The sequence below is a fragment of the Zosterops lateralis genome (assembly GCF_965231275.1).
Source record: "Zosterops lateralis genome assembly, chromosome: 4".
NCBI classification, from domain to species: Eukaryota; Metazoa; Chordata; class Aves; order Passeriformes; family Zosteropidae; genus Zosterops; species Zosterops lateralis.
In genome coordinates, this window is record NC_139765.1 from 74315947 (window position 1) to 74335940 (window position 19994).

Genomic DNA, 19994 nt, shown 5'->3' on the forward strand with positions numbered 1-19994 from the left:
TGCCGAACAGCCGAGAATAGCTGACGCCTGACGGAAATGACCGAGTTTCTCCGAACAGCCGAAAATAGCCGACGGCTGACGGAAATCGCCGGGTTTCCCCGAACAGCCGAACCCAGCCGGGTCTCCCCGAACAGCCGAAGACGTCCGACTTTCCCCGAACGTCGCCCCCCCTCAGCCGAACCGAACGCGCTGAGGGCAGTTCCAGGGTGGCCCCGGACCGGTGTCCGCCCTCACTGCCGCTTCCTCGGCGGGCCATTCAAGGCGGTGTCGGGGCCGCTGCCGATCCCCCGGCGGGCGGGCGGGACACGCTGGCACTGTACCCAGAGTTGGAGCACTCGCTGTCGGCGCTGGAGCCGAGCCCGGGGTTCCCGGGGAAGGTGGCAAGGATCAGCCAGTAAAACGCCCGGATTGCTCGTGTGGCCCTGAGAGCCCCCAGAACATTGATTTGGGGGGGTCTGTGCCAGCCGCTTATGCCCTAATGGAGTGGGATTTCTCACAAGGACACGCAGTGATGGACAAGGGGAAGGGCTTCATCAGGATGAAGGGAGGCTGAAACGACGCGGAAAGAACTCCACAACTAATCCGAGTTGTTAGAGCGGTTTGTATTTTTTGACGTGGGGAATAATTTTATCAAAGACACGCATACCCCCCAGGGGATTTGCCCCCTTTCTTATTTTCTGAGGTTTTACATATTCATGATATCTTACAGACTTTCTTCATACATACTTATTTTTTGATCTTGCTTATTTTCCTTTGATATGGTAATCACTTTATGCTTTTCTGGGCACGCTCAGTGTTTAGTGGTGGTGGTCTCCAGGCCGTGGTGGGGGTCATTTTTTATTCATTTTTTCACCTTTATCTTTCTCACGTGTGCTTTGGCTTTTTTGGCACAATTTTAAGAGAATGTATTGTTTTAGAGTCTGTGTTGTTTTCTTTACTTGTGCTCTTAATGCTGATATTCTGTTGTTTAGGTTAGTTCTTCTAGTTCATTTTCTGATTGTGCTGAAGGTTTCATATTTGTAATGTTTAAATATATGCAAAAAAGTAATAAGCACAGTATTACTAAATGCTGTCTTATATATTTTAAAATATTACTTGGAATATATTCTATTATACTGTATATGCTCTTTAATTTACTATAAAGAATTAGTTGTGATTTTTCATTTTATGCCTCAGAGGCCGGTTTAGATTAAATATCAGGAAGGAATTGTTCCCTGTGAGGGCGGCGGGGCCCTGGCACAGGTTCCCCAGAGAAGCTGTGGCTGCCCCTGGATCTGGTGGAAGGTGTCTGTGCCCTGGGTGGGGGCTGGAATGGGATGAGCTTTCCCTTCCACAATTCAGTGATTCTGGTGGTCTGGCTGAGCTCAGTCAGCCTGAGGAGCTGTTGCAAATTCAGGCTGGAAGTTGAGTGCTTGTAATTTACACAGTGTAAAACAAGAATGAGCGCTTAAAAAAATTCTACTGCATGATTTTTTTAATATAAAAAGCAGGGGGAGAGGTGCTTCCTTTTATTTTCTTCTGATTAAATTGTATTTCTCACTTACAGCACCGTAGAAACCCTGTTCTGCTCTGGCTGCCGAAGGACACTGCAGCATCTCCAGGTGCACCTGAAGGCATCTCGACACCGAGAGAGATTTGTTCTGTTTCTGCATTGACTCTGTTGAAAGGTAAACACAGAATGTCTATGGGTCACCCTGCCAGCTCCACTTGGCTCAGCAGGCATCGCAGGGAGGGCCCTCCTGTCATCTCTCTGGTGAGTCTGGAGGTGAGTTTTTCTGCTGCTCTGGGGCTGTGCTGGGACCCCTCAAATTCCAGTCAGAGGTGCTGGGCACTGCTGGGCCTTGGGGACACCACTGAGAGGTGGCTGCTTTGGTTTCTTAATACCTAGAAATCCATGGATTGCTGGGTGATTTCCATAAGTTCTCCTATTTTGTGGGAGCTGCAGGGTGAGGTCAGTATTCTGAGGGAGGCCCTGGCAAAGCTGCCAAGGACAAGGAACACGGAGCATCCGGGGGCTTCTCCCACCTGAGTTTCTCCCGGAGCGTGCTGCGTGTCATGCTGGATGTTTAACCTGGCTTTGGGGTGTTCTCCTGCAGTCCCAGCTCCAACTGCTGCCCCTGAGCCGAGGCCTTGCTGTGTCCCAGCACTAAACCCGGCAGGTGGGTCCTGCTTTTCCAGGCCTTTAATCCCACGGGCAATCCCAGATTCCCGGAGCTCCCCTGGGCACAGCCTGGACTCGCTCCCTGGGAGCTGCACTTCAGTCTGCCTGAACCAAGGACCTCCTGTTTGAAACTTTATTCCTGCTGTTTTTCCTCTTGCAGGTAGTCGGCAAAAAAGGAGAGAGCCAGTGGGAAGTGGAGGCACTGGAAGGCCTTATCCCAGTGCAGGGTTCCCACTTTTCTCTCTGACTCCTGGAGAAATGCCTGATCAGAACCAGAGAGTGTCCATTTGATTTCCTGCCCTTTACAGTTGATCGTTGCTTTCAGCTGGTTTGTGTTCCTGGTGTCATCCTCCTCCTCCTCCTCCTCCATGGATTTGTCAATAGAATTGCTGTATTTTGCTGAGTTGAATTTTGTTATTCCAGCAATTGTGGCTCTTTGGTTCCACTGAAACTTCCCATCTCTGCTGGGAGTTTCATCTGTCAAATCCAAGTAAGATTGGAGTTTATTTGGATTGTTACTCCCACAAACTAGAGATCATTCTGGAATAGGAGTAAATTGGCATGTTTAACTCCCTCTTCCCTTGAAAATCAGAGCAGAGGCAGCAGATTTGAAATCATCATTCCATGGACTTCTACAGACTTCCTGGCTGTTCCAAAAGTTTTCCATGTTAGAAATTCCTGAGCTTGTTTTCCAGGCAAGCTGGGAGTTGGATATTATTCCTTCCTTTTATTTGATGTTTAGCCTCTCTCTGATTTTAGTAAGGCTATATTTTTTTTCCTATTTTCTATCCTAATTGGAATTTTGCTAATTCTTAGGGGACATTTCCAAGGAAATTTCCCCAGTTAAGGTTGGTAAATCAAGAATGTGTCAGCACCATATCCACAGAATTCTGGGAATTCCCAGGAAAACTTGTAAGGTGTTTAATTGCCTTGATTAATCTCGTTTTCAAGTTCAGTTGAGTGTGTTTTTAATTACATAAGTTCCATTAAAACTTAAATCCTGGCCTAGTTGCTGTTCCTTGGACACAAGGGGGTGGTTCTTTCCTGCCTTGGCACATGTGGGTGTTCATCCCAAGTGAGCTTCCTGCTAAAACAGAATTTGTTTCCAAGAATTTTCTAGAAAACCTTTTTTTCCTGGAGGCACTGGGTTTGTTTTCCCTATCCCTGCCTAATCAAGAAAACTCCTGGGGCCTGTGTTAGGCAGTGGCATGAGGGAAGGGCTGTGTTTATTTAATTTTGTATTTTATTTTACTTTTTTTTTTTTTATTATTTTTGTATTTTATGTTAAATATTGTATTGTGGTTAATGTTTTAATATATTTTTTGTTTTGTCTTTTTAAAATGCTTTTGGTTTATTTCTTTAATTTTTATATTTTTAGTCTATTATTTATTTTTAAAATTTAAAAATTTTTCTTTATTACTATTTAAAATCTTAATGACTTTTATTTTTTTTTAAATTTATGGATATTATTTCAGTTTTTACATTCATGTTATTTATTTTGTATTTTAAATTTTTAAATTATATTTTAAATTTATTTTAGATTTTATTAATTTCTTTTTTTCTTTTTAATAACTTTTGAGGTTTTTTAAAAATTTTAATTTTGTTTTATTTTATTTTATAAATTTTTTTTTCATGTTTTCATTGTTCCTTTTTTTTTTTCCTTACTCTTTTTTTTCCCCCGAGTATGTGGAAGTTTGTTCCCGCCCCCATCCCGGGCAGGATAGGGCGGAAGGCGGAGCGTGGGGCGGAGCGTGGGGCGGAGCGTGGGGCGGAGCGTGGGGCGGAGCGTGGGGCGGAGCGTGGGGCGGAGCGTGGGGCGGAGCGTGGGGCGGAGCGTGGGGCGGAGCGTGGGGCGGAGCGTGGGGCGGAGCGTGGGGCGGAGCCGGGGGCGGAGCCGGGGGCGGAGCCGGGGGCGGAGCCGGGGGCGGAGCCGGGGGCGGAGCCGGGGGCGGAGCCGGGGGCGGAGCCGGGGGCGGAGCCGGGCAGCTCACGGGCAGGGCCGGAGTTCTCGGTGTTTGGGTTTTGTCTGGGCTTGTCAGCCAAGTCATAAACGAGCCAATTCGGCTCCTGAACTCTCCAATGAATGTTTAAAACGCTTCCACAGAAGGACAAGTCAGGAGTGATTCTAAAGGAATATTTGTAAATGAAGGGTAACGATTTCTGGGGAATTTCCTTAGGAATTATGAACCTCAGGCATATGGATTTTCGGGGGTGGAATCCCAGTTCCAGCCTCGGGCACCTGCAGGAGAAGAGGGGTCCTTATCCACAGCAAGGGAAGCCCGGTGCCCCATCGTGTCAGGTGCAGACAATGAACCGTCCCGGGAATGAACAGCAAGTCCCCTCTGCCTCACCCTCGGGCTGGCCGCAGCTGCAGGTGAGAGATGGCACAGGATGGGGAGGGGAGAGAGCAGCCCCAGGTGGAGCTGTGATGGATAATGATGGGGCGGTTCCAGGTTAAGAGGGCAGCCCCAGCTCATTCTGGTATCCGGCCGTGGGGAGTGAGGAGCTCACGCTGAGGTCCTGGCTGTGGGTCATGGGGAGCACGTGGGTTTGGAGCGTTACTTGGGAGGCGATGGGGATCAAACCTTTATACTGAGCAACAGCACAAGGTAAACCAGTGTGGGTTTATAGAGGGGACTTTTTTTTCCTTTTCAGCTTCATCTTAATAAACCCTCCCCGGTGCTCCCAGACGAAAAAGGAGTTATGGAGACAAAAGGAGTTCAAATTGATTGAAGAAACTCCTTTTTTCTGTTGTTGTCTGTGTTTAAAGTGGAGGGATTTTCTTTTCACCTGGAATTTTAATGAATAGTGGCACTTCTACGTGGCTTTTATTCAATATGATGTTCTTAGGTGGTGCGTAGTGTTTTGTGTGACTTTTTTTGGTATTATTTGTTATATATAATTTGATTTTTGAGGAAAGGTAACTTTATGTGTGGGTTTGTTTGTATTTGAGGTAGAACTAATTTAAGTAGCTTTTTTGCGAGACTTCTGAAATGTGTTATTGGGGTTTTGTGTGTTGTATGGAGGGATCCAGGTTGGGTAGAGCTGGTTTTTTCTGTTTGGTGGTTTTTAGTGATTTATTGTGTAGCTTTATTCTGTTTGTAGGTGGTGTGACGAGGGATATGTGGTGTATTTAATTCATGTTTGGTTTCATAGTTCACGTTGGTCAGAGTATTTTTGAACTGAGTTTTGTTGTTGAATTATTTTTGGGGGATATTGTGTTTTTCCAGGGTTTATTGTCTAAGGTTTACAGTGGTGTAATTGGCTGTGGTGTGAGGTGTAGGGGAGGCTTTTATTTATTTAGTGGTGGCTTTTATCATAGGGAGCATCTAGTGTTTGTTTTAGTGGGTTTGAGACGGTGTGATGTAGTTCATTTTTTAGGGTTTCTTAATATTTACAATTAAATGATTTTTTATTGTGTTATAGGGGTTTGTTTATTTAGCATGCTTGACTACAGTATACATTTTATAGTTTTGGATAATTTAGGAGATATTGTTTGTAGTCAAACAGATCTTTTGGTTTTGTGTGTATTTATAGGTGGTTTGTTTGTTTTGATGGTTTTGAGGAATTAAGAGTTCATTGAGTTAGGAATAATTGTTTTTGGTGCTGTTAATTTAAGTATATTTGTGCTACTTTTATTTCTATGGATTGAATTGTTTGTTGTTGTGGTTTAGGATAAACCTGAGAGGAAACTTTTGAATGGGTTTTTTTTAGAGAGTAAACTAAAATGGTCTCTCTTTTAAATTGGTTTGGGAAAGAACTTCTTTGGAGAAAAATGGGAAAAACTATTTAACAAAGTGCTCACAAGCATAAAGAGTGAATGACATAAAATAATAAAACTTTCTGTTATTTTGTGGCGAGATGGTAAATTCAGAATGTCCTTGCTGTGGGTTGTAGCTCCTTTGGTCTCTTGTCAGCTCTTTCAGCATTGATAAAATGCCGAGGTCCAGGCCTCCTGGGCTGCAGGTGCAGCTCTCGGTGCTTCTCTGGGTTTTTCAGTCTGCAGCAGGTTTAATGAGCCTGGAGAAAAAGGGAAAAAAAATCAGTGCAGGGAACTTCTCTGCCCTAAAACTAACAACTAACAAAGAGCCATCAGATCTGTGTGCTGCAGTCTGTCTGTGCCTCAGCTGAATACACTGGAGAGAGGGAATGCAGAGGAGTGACCACTGTTCTCTTAAAACAAGCTGTGTGCTTTTTCTTTCCTTGCTTTGCTCTCCAAATCAATCTGAAAGGTACAGAAGGCATTTTTGAAGGAGTTATTTTAACTATTTGATGGTTTTTGGCACTTCAGGTACTTGTTTTGGAGTGTTTGGGGTTTTGAGTTAGTTATAATGGGATAATTTTACTTCTAATTAGGTGTTTTTAGGTTTTATTGCAGTTAAAAGTTGTGACTTTCTTGTTTTGTTAGTAGAAATAGAAAATAGGTTTTGATTTTGTATATAGTGATGGGATTGGTGTATATGGTGTATAAGTGTGGACTAAGGATTTAAAATTCTGTGGTTTTGATGTGTTGGCTTAATGAATTTATGGTTTAAAAGACGTGGGGTTTATGGTTCTTACTTGGTTAGAGGCAGATCTTTAAATTGGGGGGGTTCTGGGTGTGTATTTTGGAGGTTTTTTGAGGGGAATGGACATGGGGTTATTTTTATTATATTTGGAAAATGGACTACGAGTAATAAGAGTTGGGGTTTTTTTTGCTGGACTTTTGTTTGCATTTCCTAAAATTGATATATTTGTGTGGTCAGGGTCGTGGTGTTTCTGGTGCAACTCTAAGCCTCCATTATTGTTTGTGTGTTTCAGGTGGTCCAGTTGTCTCACACTGAGATGTCCTCACTGACCAGCCAACAGCCCTGCTGAGATCATCCCTGGATGTTTGGTTTTCTTCATGGCACCTGACTAAGAGACAACAGCCCGGTGACAGCAGGAATTTCCCCGAGGGAGAGGTGGCCTTCTTTGGCACCTGATGTGGATTCTCATCCCTGGACATCCCAGAGATAAGTGAAGGGCTAAAAGCCACAGAGGGGATGAAAGTGGGGTGTGGGGTCATGGGTCACCGTGAGGGATTTTTGAGTCGGGTTTGGAGATGGGGATGTCCAAGATGTGACCCCTTTAGGGCACGTAAAGGGAAGGTCTCACAGTGCTGAGGTGTGCAGGGCAGAGCAGTCCCAGGGCACGTCGTGTCACTTGTCTGTTGTGCACTCTGTGTCTTTGTGTGTTTTGTTTTGTGTGTCTTTTGCCTTAACCCTTCAAGGGGTCTTTTGGAGATGGTTTTCCCCTATGTTTCTTAACATCTCCCTTTTCCTGGTGCTGATACCAGGCCAGGCATCAAACCCTTGACTCAGGAGCTCAGAGGCCCCTCAGAATCCATCTCTCTTCACAAGTGTCCAGGCTGGTGCCTTTCCAGGTCTTGTTCTGAGCTGTATCCACAGCTGTGCACTGCCACCATCCGTTCTGGTGGATTAGGTCTTGTCAGAATGCAGAGACAGGTACAGGATTCTGACCGTAGGATTCTCGGGCATCCATCTCTGCTTTTCTTGGAATCAGTGATCCCGTTGGCATCTTCTTCCTGCAGGGTTCTCTGAGCCCGGTCAGCTCCCCATGAGTCTTACCTCGGTCATCTCATTGCGAGTTCTCTCGGTCCTCAGGGTCATTCTTCTTGCTGAGATATTTCTGTCCCTGTTGTGTCTCCCCTTTTGTCCTGTCCTGTGTCACGGGTGTTGGTGTGTTTGGCCTGGAGCTGCTCTGCCTTGTTGCTCAGTCTGGGTGTGGGGGGAATGGGAGAAGTCCTGGGGACTTGAAATTTGTCATGTGGGGTGTAGTTGGCCTGGAGAGGGTATCCCTAGATGGACACAAAGTGTCTGGAGCTGTCAAGTTCTCCTGCAGCACTTTGACTTTTGTCCTGACTTTGTTTCAGGTGCAGATGGATTAAATCCATGGCAGAGTGCCCCATCCTGGGTGTGGGGGCTCCCCTGAGACGGTCAGTCACTGTTGGTGTTTGCAGGGGAGTGTAAATGGTGGCCATGTTACAGCACTGTTCTTTGTCTTTGTTTTTAGGAGGCAAAGTTGGATCTGTGCAGTCAAGGTGAAGTGGACAAGGTGAGCAGTGATGGGTGGACAGAAGCAGTTGCTGTTGCTCAAGTCTCACTTGCTGGTTCTACTCTAAGCATTCTCTGTTCTGTTTTATTTTATTTTAGGTGGTCCCTTTGGCAGATGTGCTGGCCCAGGATGCCAGAGGAGGGTAGATGGGTGCAACATTAAGGTTCACTTGTGCTGCGCTTCATTCAGAGCGGGGATGTTGCTGTTTCACAGGAACTCAGCATGATTTTTCCTTTTTTGTTTCTTTGCAGGTGCTGCTGCTGCCCCAGGTGTGCCAAGGAATAGAGGGAGGGGGTGAGTTGGCACTTGGGCAGGTGGCCCACAGGTGAGTGCCGTGCTCAGTGTGTCCCTTTTCCTTTTGCTGGGTTCACTCTGGGCAGCCTCTGGAGTGGGGGGAGATCTGAGGGGGAGCCGGGACAGGGGTGCAGAGGAGCCCTGGGGGTGACTCTTCTGGAGGGGAATAGTCACATTTTCTGTTCTGTGGTCCCAGGTAGTGTGAGGAGGTGCACAGCTGGAGTTTGGATGTGGCAGCACCGAGGTGGGAGCAGAGAACATCTTCAAATCCACGGAGCCAACACGTTCATTTCTGTCGAGGAGGGATTTTGTCTGCTCGTATTCCAAAAGCTGAGTGTTGGGGCTGGTGGTTGGGAGAAGGGGAAAAACCTTTTCAGTCCCAGGAGGCAATTTAAAGTTACCTTAGAGAGGAGAGGGCCCCAGTGGGATGGACCCCTCAGGAGTAAAAAGAGAGAAGGTGACACAAAGTGTCTGGAGCTGTTGAGTTCTCCTGCAGCACTTTGACTTTTGTCCTGACTTTCTTTCAGATGCAGATGGATTCAATCCATGGCAGAGTGCCCCATCCCGGGTGAGGGGGCTCCCCTGAGAAGGTCAGTCACTGTTTGTGTTTGCAGGGGAGTGTAAATGGTGGCCATGTTACAGCACTGTTCTTTGTTTTTAGGAGGTAAGGCTGGGTCTCTGCAGTCAAGGTGAAGTGGACCAGGTGAGCAGTGATGGGTGGACAGAAGCAGTTGCTTCTGCTGGAGTTTCACTTGCTGGTGCAACCCTAAGCCTCCTTTATTGTGTGTTTTAGGCAATCCACTTGCACTGCACTGAACTCCCCTCTCACCAACTGGACTGCTGTCCCAGTCTGCCTCATTCATGAGCCCTTGGGGAGCATTACAGGACTCTGTGGTGAAGCCTTGACCTTCTCCATTTGAAGGGGCCATCCAGGTGGGCTTTGGTAACAGCCGAGGAGTTGAGGTGTGTCAGGGAGGAGGAGCGAGGCTCTGCTCAAGTTTCAGCAGTGCCACATCACCTTGTCTGCTCTTAACCCAGGCACACCCCAATGTTGGTGTCTGAGCAGAGCTGGAGCACAGGGCCCGAGGACCTGGGTGTGCTTAGGAGGTGGTGAGTAGCAGAATTGCTGGTTTTTGGCCAATGTGCTGCTGAGATCACACGGTCACATTTGCTTTTCTTTATTGTAGCTGACGGAGAGACACCAGCCCAGTGACAGCAGGAATTTCCCCGAGGGAGAGGCACCTTCTTTGGCTTTTGACATGGATTGGCATCCCCAGATGTCCCAGAGATAAGTGGAGGGCTGGGAGCCACAGAGGGGATGAAAGTGGGATGTGGGGTCAGGGGTCACCAGGAGGATGTTTTAAATCAGGTTTGGAGATGGGGATGTGCAAGATGTGACCCCTTTAGGGCACATAGAGGGAAGGTCTCACAGTGCTGAGGTGTGCAGGGCAGAGCAGTCCCAGGGCATGTCCTGTCACTTGTCTGTTGTGCTTTCTGTGTCTTTGTGTGTTTTGTTTTGTGTGTCTTTTGCCTTAACCCTTCAAGGGGTCTTTTGGAGACCCCAGGCATTGTTCTTAAAATCTCCCTTTTCCTGGTGCTGATACCAGGCCAGGCATCAAACCCTTGACTCGGGAGCTCAGAGGCTCCTCAGAATCCATCTCTCTTCACAAGTGTCCAGGCTGATGCCTTTCCAGGTCTTGTTCTGAGCTGTATCCACAGCTGTGCACTGCCACCATCCATTCTGGTGGATTAGGTCTTGTCAGAATGCAGAGACAGGTACAGGATTCTGACCGTAGGATTCTCGGGCATCCATCTCTGCTTTTCTTGGAATCAGTGATCCCGTTGGCATCTTCTTCCTGCAGGGTTCTCTGAGCCTGGTCAGCTCCCCATGGGTCTTACCTCGGTTATCTCATTGCGAGTTCTCTCGGTCCTCAGGGTCATTCTTCTTGCTGAGATATTTCTGTCCCTGTTGTGTTCCCCCTTTTGTCCTGTCCTGTGTCACGTTTGTTGGTGTGTTTGGCTCAGAGCTGCTCTGCCTTATTGCTTGTCTGAGTGTAGGGGGAATGGGACAAATCCTGGGATCTTGGAATTTGTCATGTGGGGTGTAGTTGGCCTGGAGAGGGTATCCCTAGATGGACACAAAGTGTCTGCAGCTGTCAAGTTCTCCTGCAGCACTTTGACTGTTGTCCTGACTTTGTTTCAGATGCAGATGGATTAAATTCACCCTCTTGTTTCCCCCGAGTACGTGGAAGGTTGTCTGTCAGCAAGGAAGAAGTTGAAAATTGACCTCGCTGTTTGCTGGACGTGTGGATAGAATTGAGAGTGCAGTTAGCCAAAATCCTCTGTATTTTCTGCTAAATTAAAAAACCTGTGAACACCGTGGTGCCTGTTTTTTCCTTTCAGGTCTCATTCTACCCATGCTCAGTATTACCAGCGGTAACTTCATGTCGAGGTGTATTTCAGAGGCAGAGATAAAATAATATAGACATTTTATTTTGTAACTCTTTGAACCTCCTTGTTTATTAGCAAAGACATCTAAAACTAAGGAAACAAAAAAAACCCCAAAACAAACCCCCCCCATACAACCTTCCTTCCCCAAAAGCACACAGAAAGAGAAAATATGCCCCTATTCTTTTAAAAAAGATTAAATATTTACCCCTTAGAAAACCAGGGTCATTCAATTCTAAATAACTGTGGTTCTGATGTGTTAGGTTAATGGATTCATATAGTTTAAAATATCGGTAAAAATGTCAAGAAGTAAATACGAATTGAAAAAATACAAATACAAAAAAATAAGAAAAATATAAGTAACAAAAATAGAACTATAAAATATGATAGATAATAGCAATATATACACTATTGATACAGTATATTATTACTTGTTCCATATATTATAATATGTAAAATATAGTCAATATAATGTACATGATATAATAGATAAATTGTAATGGTTATTAGATATATCACAATAAGAAATAGAAGAAATTTTGAAGTACAGCCTAAACTGAAGGCTTTTTTGGTTTTTGCTTGGTTGGTGGCTGGGTTCTCGTAGTTGTTGTGGTTGGGGGTCTTTTGGGGCATTTATTTTCGGGGATGTTTGGAGGGGGAATTTTGGCCACGTTCTTTTTTGCCTCCGCTCCCTGCGGCAGTGCAGCCACCATGTAGACACAGAGCGGTACTGCAGCTCTCCCCCTAGCCGATCTGTAAGGCAATGCTGCCATCCTGTGGATAAAGATCGGTACTGCAACTCTCCCCCGTGCCCGTCCCGAGAGCTGTGCGGCAGTGCTGCCATCCTGTGGACATACAGCGGTACTGCAATTCTCCCCCGTGCCGGCACCCGAGGTGAGCAGCAGCCCCGTTCTCTGAGCTCACGGGCAGTGCTGCCGCCCGAGGACCGAAAGATCACGGCCAAAAGGGCGGGAAAAAAAAAGAGGGGACCCAGGGCACGTGGCAGCCGGCTGCCTGCGCGCAACCTGGACCAGGGAGCGGCCCGGGAGCGGTTTTTCCGCGGCATACGCAGGTGCGTGGACACGGGATGGGGGCTGAGCGGCGCCACGGCAGTGTTTGGGCAGGCGATGTTGTCAGGTGCTTGTGCGAGCAGCCAAGGGGGACATTTGTGGAGGGTGCCACAACCAAGATGGCGGCGCGACTCGGGGTGCTTGACCTTCTAAAGATGGCGGCGAAAAGGGCGGGAAAAAATGAAGACCCCCCCCATGTGTGTCTATCAGACTGCCTGCACAAAAATCCCGACCACGGCGCCGCCCGAGGACAATTTTCTGTGACGTCTCCAGGTGTAGGGACACGGGCTGTGGGTTCAGCCACGCCGCCGGCGGGTTCGGGTTACTCATTTTAGTCAGGCGCCTGTGTTAGACACCTATGGGGGGGCCTTAAGGGGCGCCACAACCAAGATGGCGGCTCGGCTCGCTGCTGTTGACCTTCTAAAGATAACGGCGGGGAGGGGCGAAAGTGACGTAATGCTCTCTGCCACCAAAAAAGGCGAGGTGTGACGAAAATGACCGAGAGTTGCCGAACAGCCGAGAATAGCCGACTTCTGACGGAAATCGCCGAGTTTCTCCGAACAGCCGAGAATAGCCGACGGCTGACGGAAATCGCCGGGTTTCTCCGAACAGCCGAGAATTGCCGACTACTGACGGAAATCGCCGGGTTTCCCCGAACAGCCGAGCCCAGCCGAGTTTCCCCGAACGAGCCGCGCCCGCCCGAGCCGGGGGCAGTTCCGGGCGCTCCCGGCCGGTGTCCGCCGTCACTGCCGCTTCCTCGGCGGGCCATTCAAGGCGGTGTCGGGGCCGCTGCCGATCCCCCGGCGGGCGGGCGGGCGGGACACGCTGGCGCTGTGCCCAGAGCTGGAGCCGAGCCGGGGCTCCCGGGGAAGGCGGCAGGAGAAGCCGGTAAAGGGCCCGGAGTGCTCGTGTGGCCCTGGGAGCCCCCAGAACATTGATCTGGGGGGGTCTGTGCCAGCCGCTTATGGCCTCATGGAGAGGGATTTCTCACAAGGACACGCAGTGATGGACAAGGGGAAGGGCTTCATCAGGATGAAGGGAGGCCGGTTTAGATTAAATATCAGGAAGGAATTGTTCCCTGTGAGGGCGGCGGGGCCCTGGCGCAGGTTCCCCAGAGAAGCTGTGGCTGCCCCTGGATCTGGTGGAAAGTGTCCGTGCCCTGGGTGGGGCTGGAATGGGATGAGCTTTCCCTTCCACAATTCAGTGATTCTGGTGGTCCTGCTGAGCTCAGTCAGCCTGAGGGGCTGTTGCAATTTCAGGCTGGAAGTTGAGTGCTCGTAATTTACACAGTGTAAAGCAAGAATGAACGGTTAAAAAAATTCTGATGCATGATTTTTTTAATATAAAAAGCATGGAGAGAGCTGCTTCCTTTTATTTTCTTCTGATTCAATTGTATTTCTCACTTACAGCACAGTAGAAACCCTGTTCTGCTCTGGCTGCTGAAGGACACTGCAGCATCTCCAGGTGCACCTGAAGGCATCTCGACACCGAGAGAGATTTGTTCTGTTTCTGCATTGACTCTGTTGAAAGGTGAACGCAGAATGTCCACGGGTCACCCTGCCAGCTCCACTTGGCTCAGCAGGCATCGCAGGGAGGGTGCTCCTGTCATCTCTCTGGTGAGTCTGGAGGTGGGTTTTTCTGCTGCTCTGGGGCTGTGCTGGGACCCCTCAAATTCCAGTCAGAGGTGCTGGGCACTGCTGGGCCTTGGGGACACCACTGAGAGGCGGATGCTTTGGTTTCTTAATACCTGGAAATCCATGGATTGCTGGGTGATTTCCATAAGTTCTCCTATTTTGTAGGAGCTGCAGGGTGAGGTCAGTATTCTGAGGGAGGCCCTGGCAAAGCTGCCAAGGAGAAGGAACACGGAGCATCCGGGGGCTTCTCCCTCCTGAGTTTCTCCTGGAGCGTGCTGCGTGTCATGCTGGATGTTTAACCTGGCTTTGGGGTGTTCTCCTGCAGTCCCAGCTCCAACTGCTGCCCCTGAGCCGAGGCCTTGCTGTGTCCCAGCACTAAACCCGGCAGGTGGGTCCTGCTTTTCCAGCCCTTTAATCCCTCGGGCAATCCCAGATTCCCAGAGCTCCCCTGGGCCCAGCCTGGACTCGCTCCCTGGGAGCTGTACTTCAGTCTGCCTGAACCAAGGACCTCCTGTTTGAAACTTCATTCCTGTTGTTTTTCCTCTTGCAGGTAGTTGGCAAAAAAGGAGAGAGCCAGTAGGAAGTGGAGGCACTGGAAAGCCTTATCCCAGTGCATGGTTCCCACTTTTCCCTCTGACTCCTGGAGAAATGCCTGAGCATAACCAGAGACTGTCAGTTTGATTTCCTGCCCTTTACTGTAAATCGTTGCTTTCAGCTGGTTTGTGTTCCTGGTGTCATCCTCCTCCTCCTCCTCCATGGATTTGTCAATAGAATTGCTGTATTTTGCTGAGTTGAATTTTGTTATTCCAGCAATTGTGGCTCTTTGGTTCCACTGAAACTTCCCATCTCTGCTGGGAGTTTCATCTGTCAAATCCAAGTAAGATTGGAGTTTCTTTGGATTGTTACTCCCACAAATGAGAGATCCTTCTGGAATAGGAGTAAATTGGCATGTTTAACTCCCTCTTCCCTTGAAAATCAGAGCAGAGGAAGCAGATTTGAAATCATCATTCCATGGACTTCCACAGACTTCCTGGCTGTTCCAAAAGTTTTCCATGTTAGAAATTCCTGAGCTTGTTTTCCAGGCAAGCTGGGAGTTAGATATTATTCCTTCCTTTTATTTGATATTTTTCCTTTCTCTGATTTTAGTGAGGGAATATTTATTTTTTCCAATTTTCCATTCTAATTGGAATTTTGGTACTTCTTAGGGGACATTTCCAAGGAAATTTACCCAATTAAGGTTGGTAAATCAGGAATGTGTCAGCACCATATCCACAGAATTCTGGGAATTCCCAGGAAAACTTGTAAAGTGTTTTATTGCCTTGATTCATCTCGTTCTCAAGTTCAACTGAGTGTGTTTTTAATTACATAAGTTCCATTAAAACTTAAATCCCGGCCTAGTTGCTGTTCCTTGGACACAAGGGGGTGGTTCTTTCCTGCCTTGGCACATGTGGGTGTTCATCCCAAGTGAGCTTCCTGCTAAAACAGAATTTGTTTCCAAGAATTTTCTAGAAAACCTTTTTTTCCTGGAGGCACTGGGTTTGTTTTCCCTATCCCTGCCTAATCAAGAAAACTCCTGGGGCCTGTGTTAGGCAGTGGCATCAGGGGAGGGGTGTGTTTATTTAATTTCGTATTTTATTTTACTTATTGTTTATTTTTTTTTTAATTTTTGATTTTTGTATTTTATGTTAAATATTGTATTGTGGTTAATGTTTTAATATATTTTTTGTTTTGTCTTTTTAAAATGCTTTTGGTTTATTTCTTTAATTTTTATATTTTTTAGTCTATTATTTATTTTTAAAATTTAAAAATTTTTCTTTTTTACTATTAAAAATCTTAGTGACTTTTATTTTTTTTTTAATTTATGGATATTATTTCAGTTTTTGCATTCATGTTATTTATTTAGTATTTTAAATTTTTAAATTATATTTAAAATTTATTTTAGATTTTATTTATATTTTTTTCTTTTTTAATAACTTTTGAGGTTTTTTTAAAATTTTTATTTTGTTTTATTTTATTTTATATTTTTTTTCATGTTTTCATTGTTCCTTTTTTTTTTTCCTTACTCTTTTTTTTCCCCCGAGTATGTGGAAGTTTGGTCCCGCCCCCATCTCGGGCCGGGCGGAGCGTGGGGCGGAGCGTGGGGCGGAGCGTGGGGCGGAGCGTGGGGCGGAGCGTGGGGGCGGAGCCGGGGGGCGGAGCCGGGGGGCGGGCGGAGCCGGGGGGCGGGCGGAGCCGGGGGGGCGGGCGGAGCCGGGGGGGCGGGCGGAGCCGGGGGGGCGGGCGGAGCCGGGCAGGGCCGGTGTTCTCGGTGTTTGGGTTTTGTCTGGGCTTGTCAGCCAAGTCATAAACAAGCCAATTCGGCTCCTGAACTCTCCAATGAATGTTTAAAACGCTTCCACAGAAAGACAAGTTATTAGTGATTCAAAAGAAATATTTGTAAATGAAGGGTAACGATTTCTGGGGAATTTCCTTAGGAATTATGAACCTCAGGCATATGGATTTTCGGGGGTGGAATCCCAGTTCCAGCCTCGGGCACCTGCAGGAGAAGAGGGGTCCTTATCCACAGCAAGGGAAGCCTGGTGCCCCATCGTGTCAGGTGCAGACAATGAACCGTCCCGGGAATGAACAGCAAGTCCCCTCTGCCTCACCCTCAGACTGAGAGCAGCTGCAGGTGAGAGATGGCACAGGATGGGGAGGGGAGAGAGCAGCCCCAGGTGTGAGCTGGGAACAGTGAGGGGGGACAGAGCAGGCACAGGTGGGGCTGTGATGGATAACGATGGGGCGGTTCCAGGTTAAGAAGGCAGCCCCAGCTCATTTTGGTATTGAGGAGTGAGGAGCTCACGCTGAGGTCCTGGCTGTGGCTCATGAGGAGCACGTGGGTTTGGAGCGTTACTTGGGAGGCGATGGGGATCAAACCTTTCTACCCAGCAGCAGCAGAAGGTCAACCAGTGTGGGTTTATAGAGGGGACTTTTTTTTCCTTTTCAGCTTCATCTTAATAAACCCTCCCCGGTGCTCCCAGACGAAAAAGGAGTTATGGAGACAAAAGGAGTTCAAATTGATCGAAGAAACTCCTTTTTTCTATTGTTGTCTGTGTTTAAAGTGGAGGGATTTTCTTTTCACCTGGAATTTAAATGAATAGTGGCAATTCTATGTGGCTTTTATTCAATATGATGTTCTTAGGTGGTGCGTAGTGTTTTGTGTGACTTTTTTTGGTATTATTTGTTATATATAATTTGGTTTTTGAGCAAAGGTAACTTTATGTGTGGGTTTGTTTGTATTTGAGGTAGAACTGATTTAAGTAGCTTTTTTGCGAGACTTCTGAAATGTGTTGTTGGGGTTTTGTGTGTTGTATGGAGGGATCCAGGTTGGGTAGAGCTGGTTTTTTCTGTTTGATGGTTTTTAGTGATTTATTGTGTAGCTTTATTCTGTTTGTAGGTGGTGTGACGAGGGATATGTGGTGTATTTAATTCATGTTTGGTTTCATAGTTCATATTGGTCAGAGTGTTTTTGAACTGAGTTTTGTTGTTGAATTATTTTTGGGGGATATTGTGTTTTTCCAGGGTTTATTGTCTAAGGTTTACAGTGGTGTAATTGGCTGTGGTGTGAGGTGTAGGGGAGGCTTTTATTTATTTAGTGGTGGCTTTTATCATAGGGAGCATCTAGTGTTTGTTTTAGTGGGTTTGAGACGGTGTGATGTAGTTCATTTTTTAGGGTTTCTTAATATTTACAATTAAATGATTTTTTATTGTGTTATAGGGGTTTGTTTATTTAGCATGCTTGACTACAGTATACATTTTATAGTTTTGGATAATTTAGGAGATATTGTTTGTAGTCTAATGGATCTTTTGGTTTTGTGTGTATTTATAGGTGGTTTGTTTGTTTTGATGGTTTTGAGGAATTAAGAGTTCATTGAGTTAGGAATAATTGTTTTTGGTGCTGTTAATTTAAGTATATTTGTGCTACTTTTATTTCTATGGTTTGAATTGTTTGTTGTTGTGGTTTAGGGTAAACCTGAGAGGAAACTTTTGGATGGATTTTTTTTTTAGAGAGTAAACTAAAATGGTCTCTCTTTTAAATTGGTTTGGGAAAGAACTTCTTTGGAGAAAAATGGGAAAAACTATTTATTTAACAAAGTGCTCACAAGCATAAAGAGTGAATGACATAAAATAATAAAACTTTCTGTTATTTTGTGGCGAGATGGTAAATTCAGAATGTCCTTGCTGTGGGTTGTAGCTCCTTTGGTCTCTTGTCAGCTCTTTCAGCATTGATAAAATGCTGAGGTCCAGGCCCTGTGGCTGCAGGTGCAGCTCTCGGTGCTTCTCTGGGTTTTTCAGTCTGCAGCAGGTTTAATGAGCCCTAAGAAAAGGGGGGAAAAAATCAGTGCAGGGATCTTCCCTGCCCTAAAACTAACAACTAACAAAGAGCCATCAGATCTGTGTGCTGCAGTCTGTCTGTGTCTCAGCTGAATACACTGGAGAGGGAATGCAGAGGGGTGACCACTGTTCTCTTAAAAAAAGCTGTGTGCTTTTTCTTTCCTTGCTTTGCTCTCCAAATCAGTCTGAAAGGTACAGAAGGCATTTGTGAAGGAGTTATTTTAACTATTTGATGGTTTTTGGCACTTCAGGTACTTGTTTTGGAGTGTTTGGGGTTTTGAGTTAGTTATAATGGGATAATTTTACTTCTAATTAGGTGTTTTTAGGTTTTATTGCAGTTAAAAGTTGTGACTTCCTTGTTTTGTTAGTAGAAATAGAAAATAGGTTTTGATTTTGTATATAGTGATGGGATTGGTGTATTAGTGTGGACTAAGAATTTAAAAGTCTGTAGTTTTGATGTGTTAGCTTAATGAATTTATAGTTTAAAAGACGTGGGGTTTATGGTTCTTACTTGGTTAGAGGCAGGTCTTTAAATTGGGGGGGTTCTGGGTGTGTATTTTGGAGGTTTTTTGAGGGGAATGGACATGGGGTTATTTTTATTATATTTGGAAAATGGACTACGAGTAATAAGAGTTGGCTTTTTTTTTGCTGGACTTTTGTTTGCATTTATTAAAATTGATATATTTGTGTGGTCAGGGTCATGGTGTTTCTGGTGCAACTCTAAGCCTCCATTATTGTTTGTGTGTTTCAGGTGGTCACTTGTCTCACACTGAGATCCTCTCACCCAACAGCCCTGCTGAGATCATCCCTGGATGTTTGGTTTTCTTTATGGCACCTGACTAAGAGACAACAGCCCAGTGGCAGCAGGAATTTCCCAGAGGCAGAGACAGCCTTCCTTGGCACCTGATGTGGATTCTCATCCCTGGACATCCCAGAGATAAGTGAAGGACTCAAAGCCACAGAGGGGGTGAAAGTGGGGTGTGGGTTGGGAGTCACCGGGAGGGATTTTTGGGTCAGGTTTGGAGATGGGGATGTCCAAGATGTGACCCCTTTAGGGCACGTGAAGGGAAGGTCTCACAGTGCTGAGGTGAACAGGGCAGAGCAGTCCCAGGGCACGTTGTGTCACTTGTCTGTTGTGCACTCTGTGTCTTTTGTGTGTCCTGTGTGGTGTGTCTTTTTCCTCAACCCTTCAAGGGGTTTTTTGGAGACCCCAGGCATTGTTCTTAACATCTCCCTGTTCCTTGGCCAGGCACTGATACCATTGAACTTTGACTCAGGTGCTCAGACACACATCAGAATCCATCTCTCTTCACAACCATCCAGGCTGATGCCTTTCCAGGTCTTGTTCTGAGCTGTATCCACAGCTGTGCACTGCTGTGATCCATTCAGGTGGATTAGGTCTTGTCAGAATGCAGAGACAGGTACAGGATTCTGACCGTAGGATTCTCAGGCATCCATCTCTGCTTTTCTTGGGATCAGTGATCCCGTTGGCATCTTCTTCCTGCAGGGTTCTCTGAGCCTGGTCAGCTCCCCATGGGTCTCACCTCGGTCATCTCATTGCGAGTTCTCTCGGTCCTCAGGGTCATTCTTCTTGCTGAGATATTTCTGTCCCTGTTGTGTCCCCCCTTTTGTCCTGTCCTGTGTCACGGGTGTTGGTGTGTTTGGCTTGGAGCTGCTCTGCCTTGTTGCTCAGTCTGGGTGTAGGGGGAATGGGACAAGTCTTGGGTGTTGAAATTTGTCATGTAGGGTGTAGTTGGACTGTAGAGGGTATCCCTGGATTGACACAAAGTGTCTGGAGCTGTCGAGTTCTCCTGCAGCACTTTGACTCTTGTCCTGACTTTGTTTCAGGTGCAGATGGATTAAATCCATGGCAGAGTGCCCCATCCCGGGTGAGGGGGCTCCCCTGAGAAGCTCAGT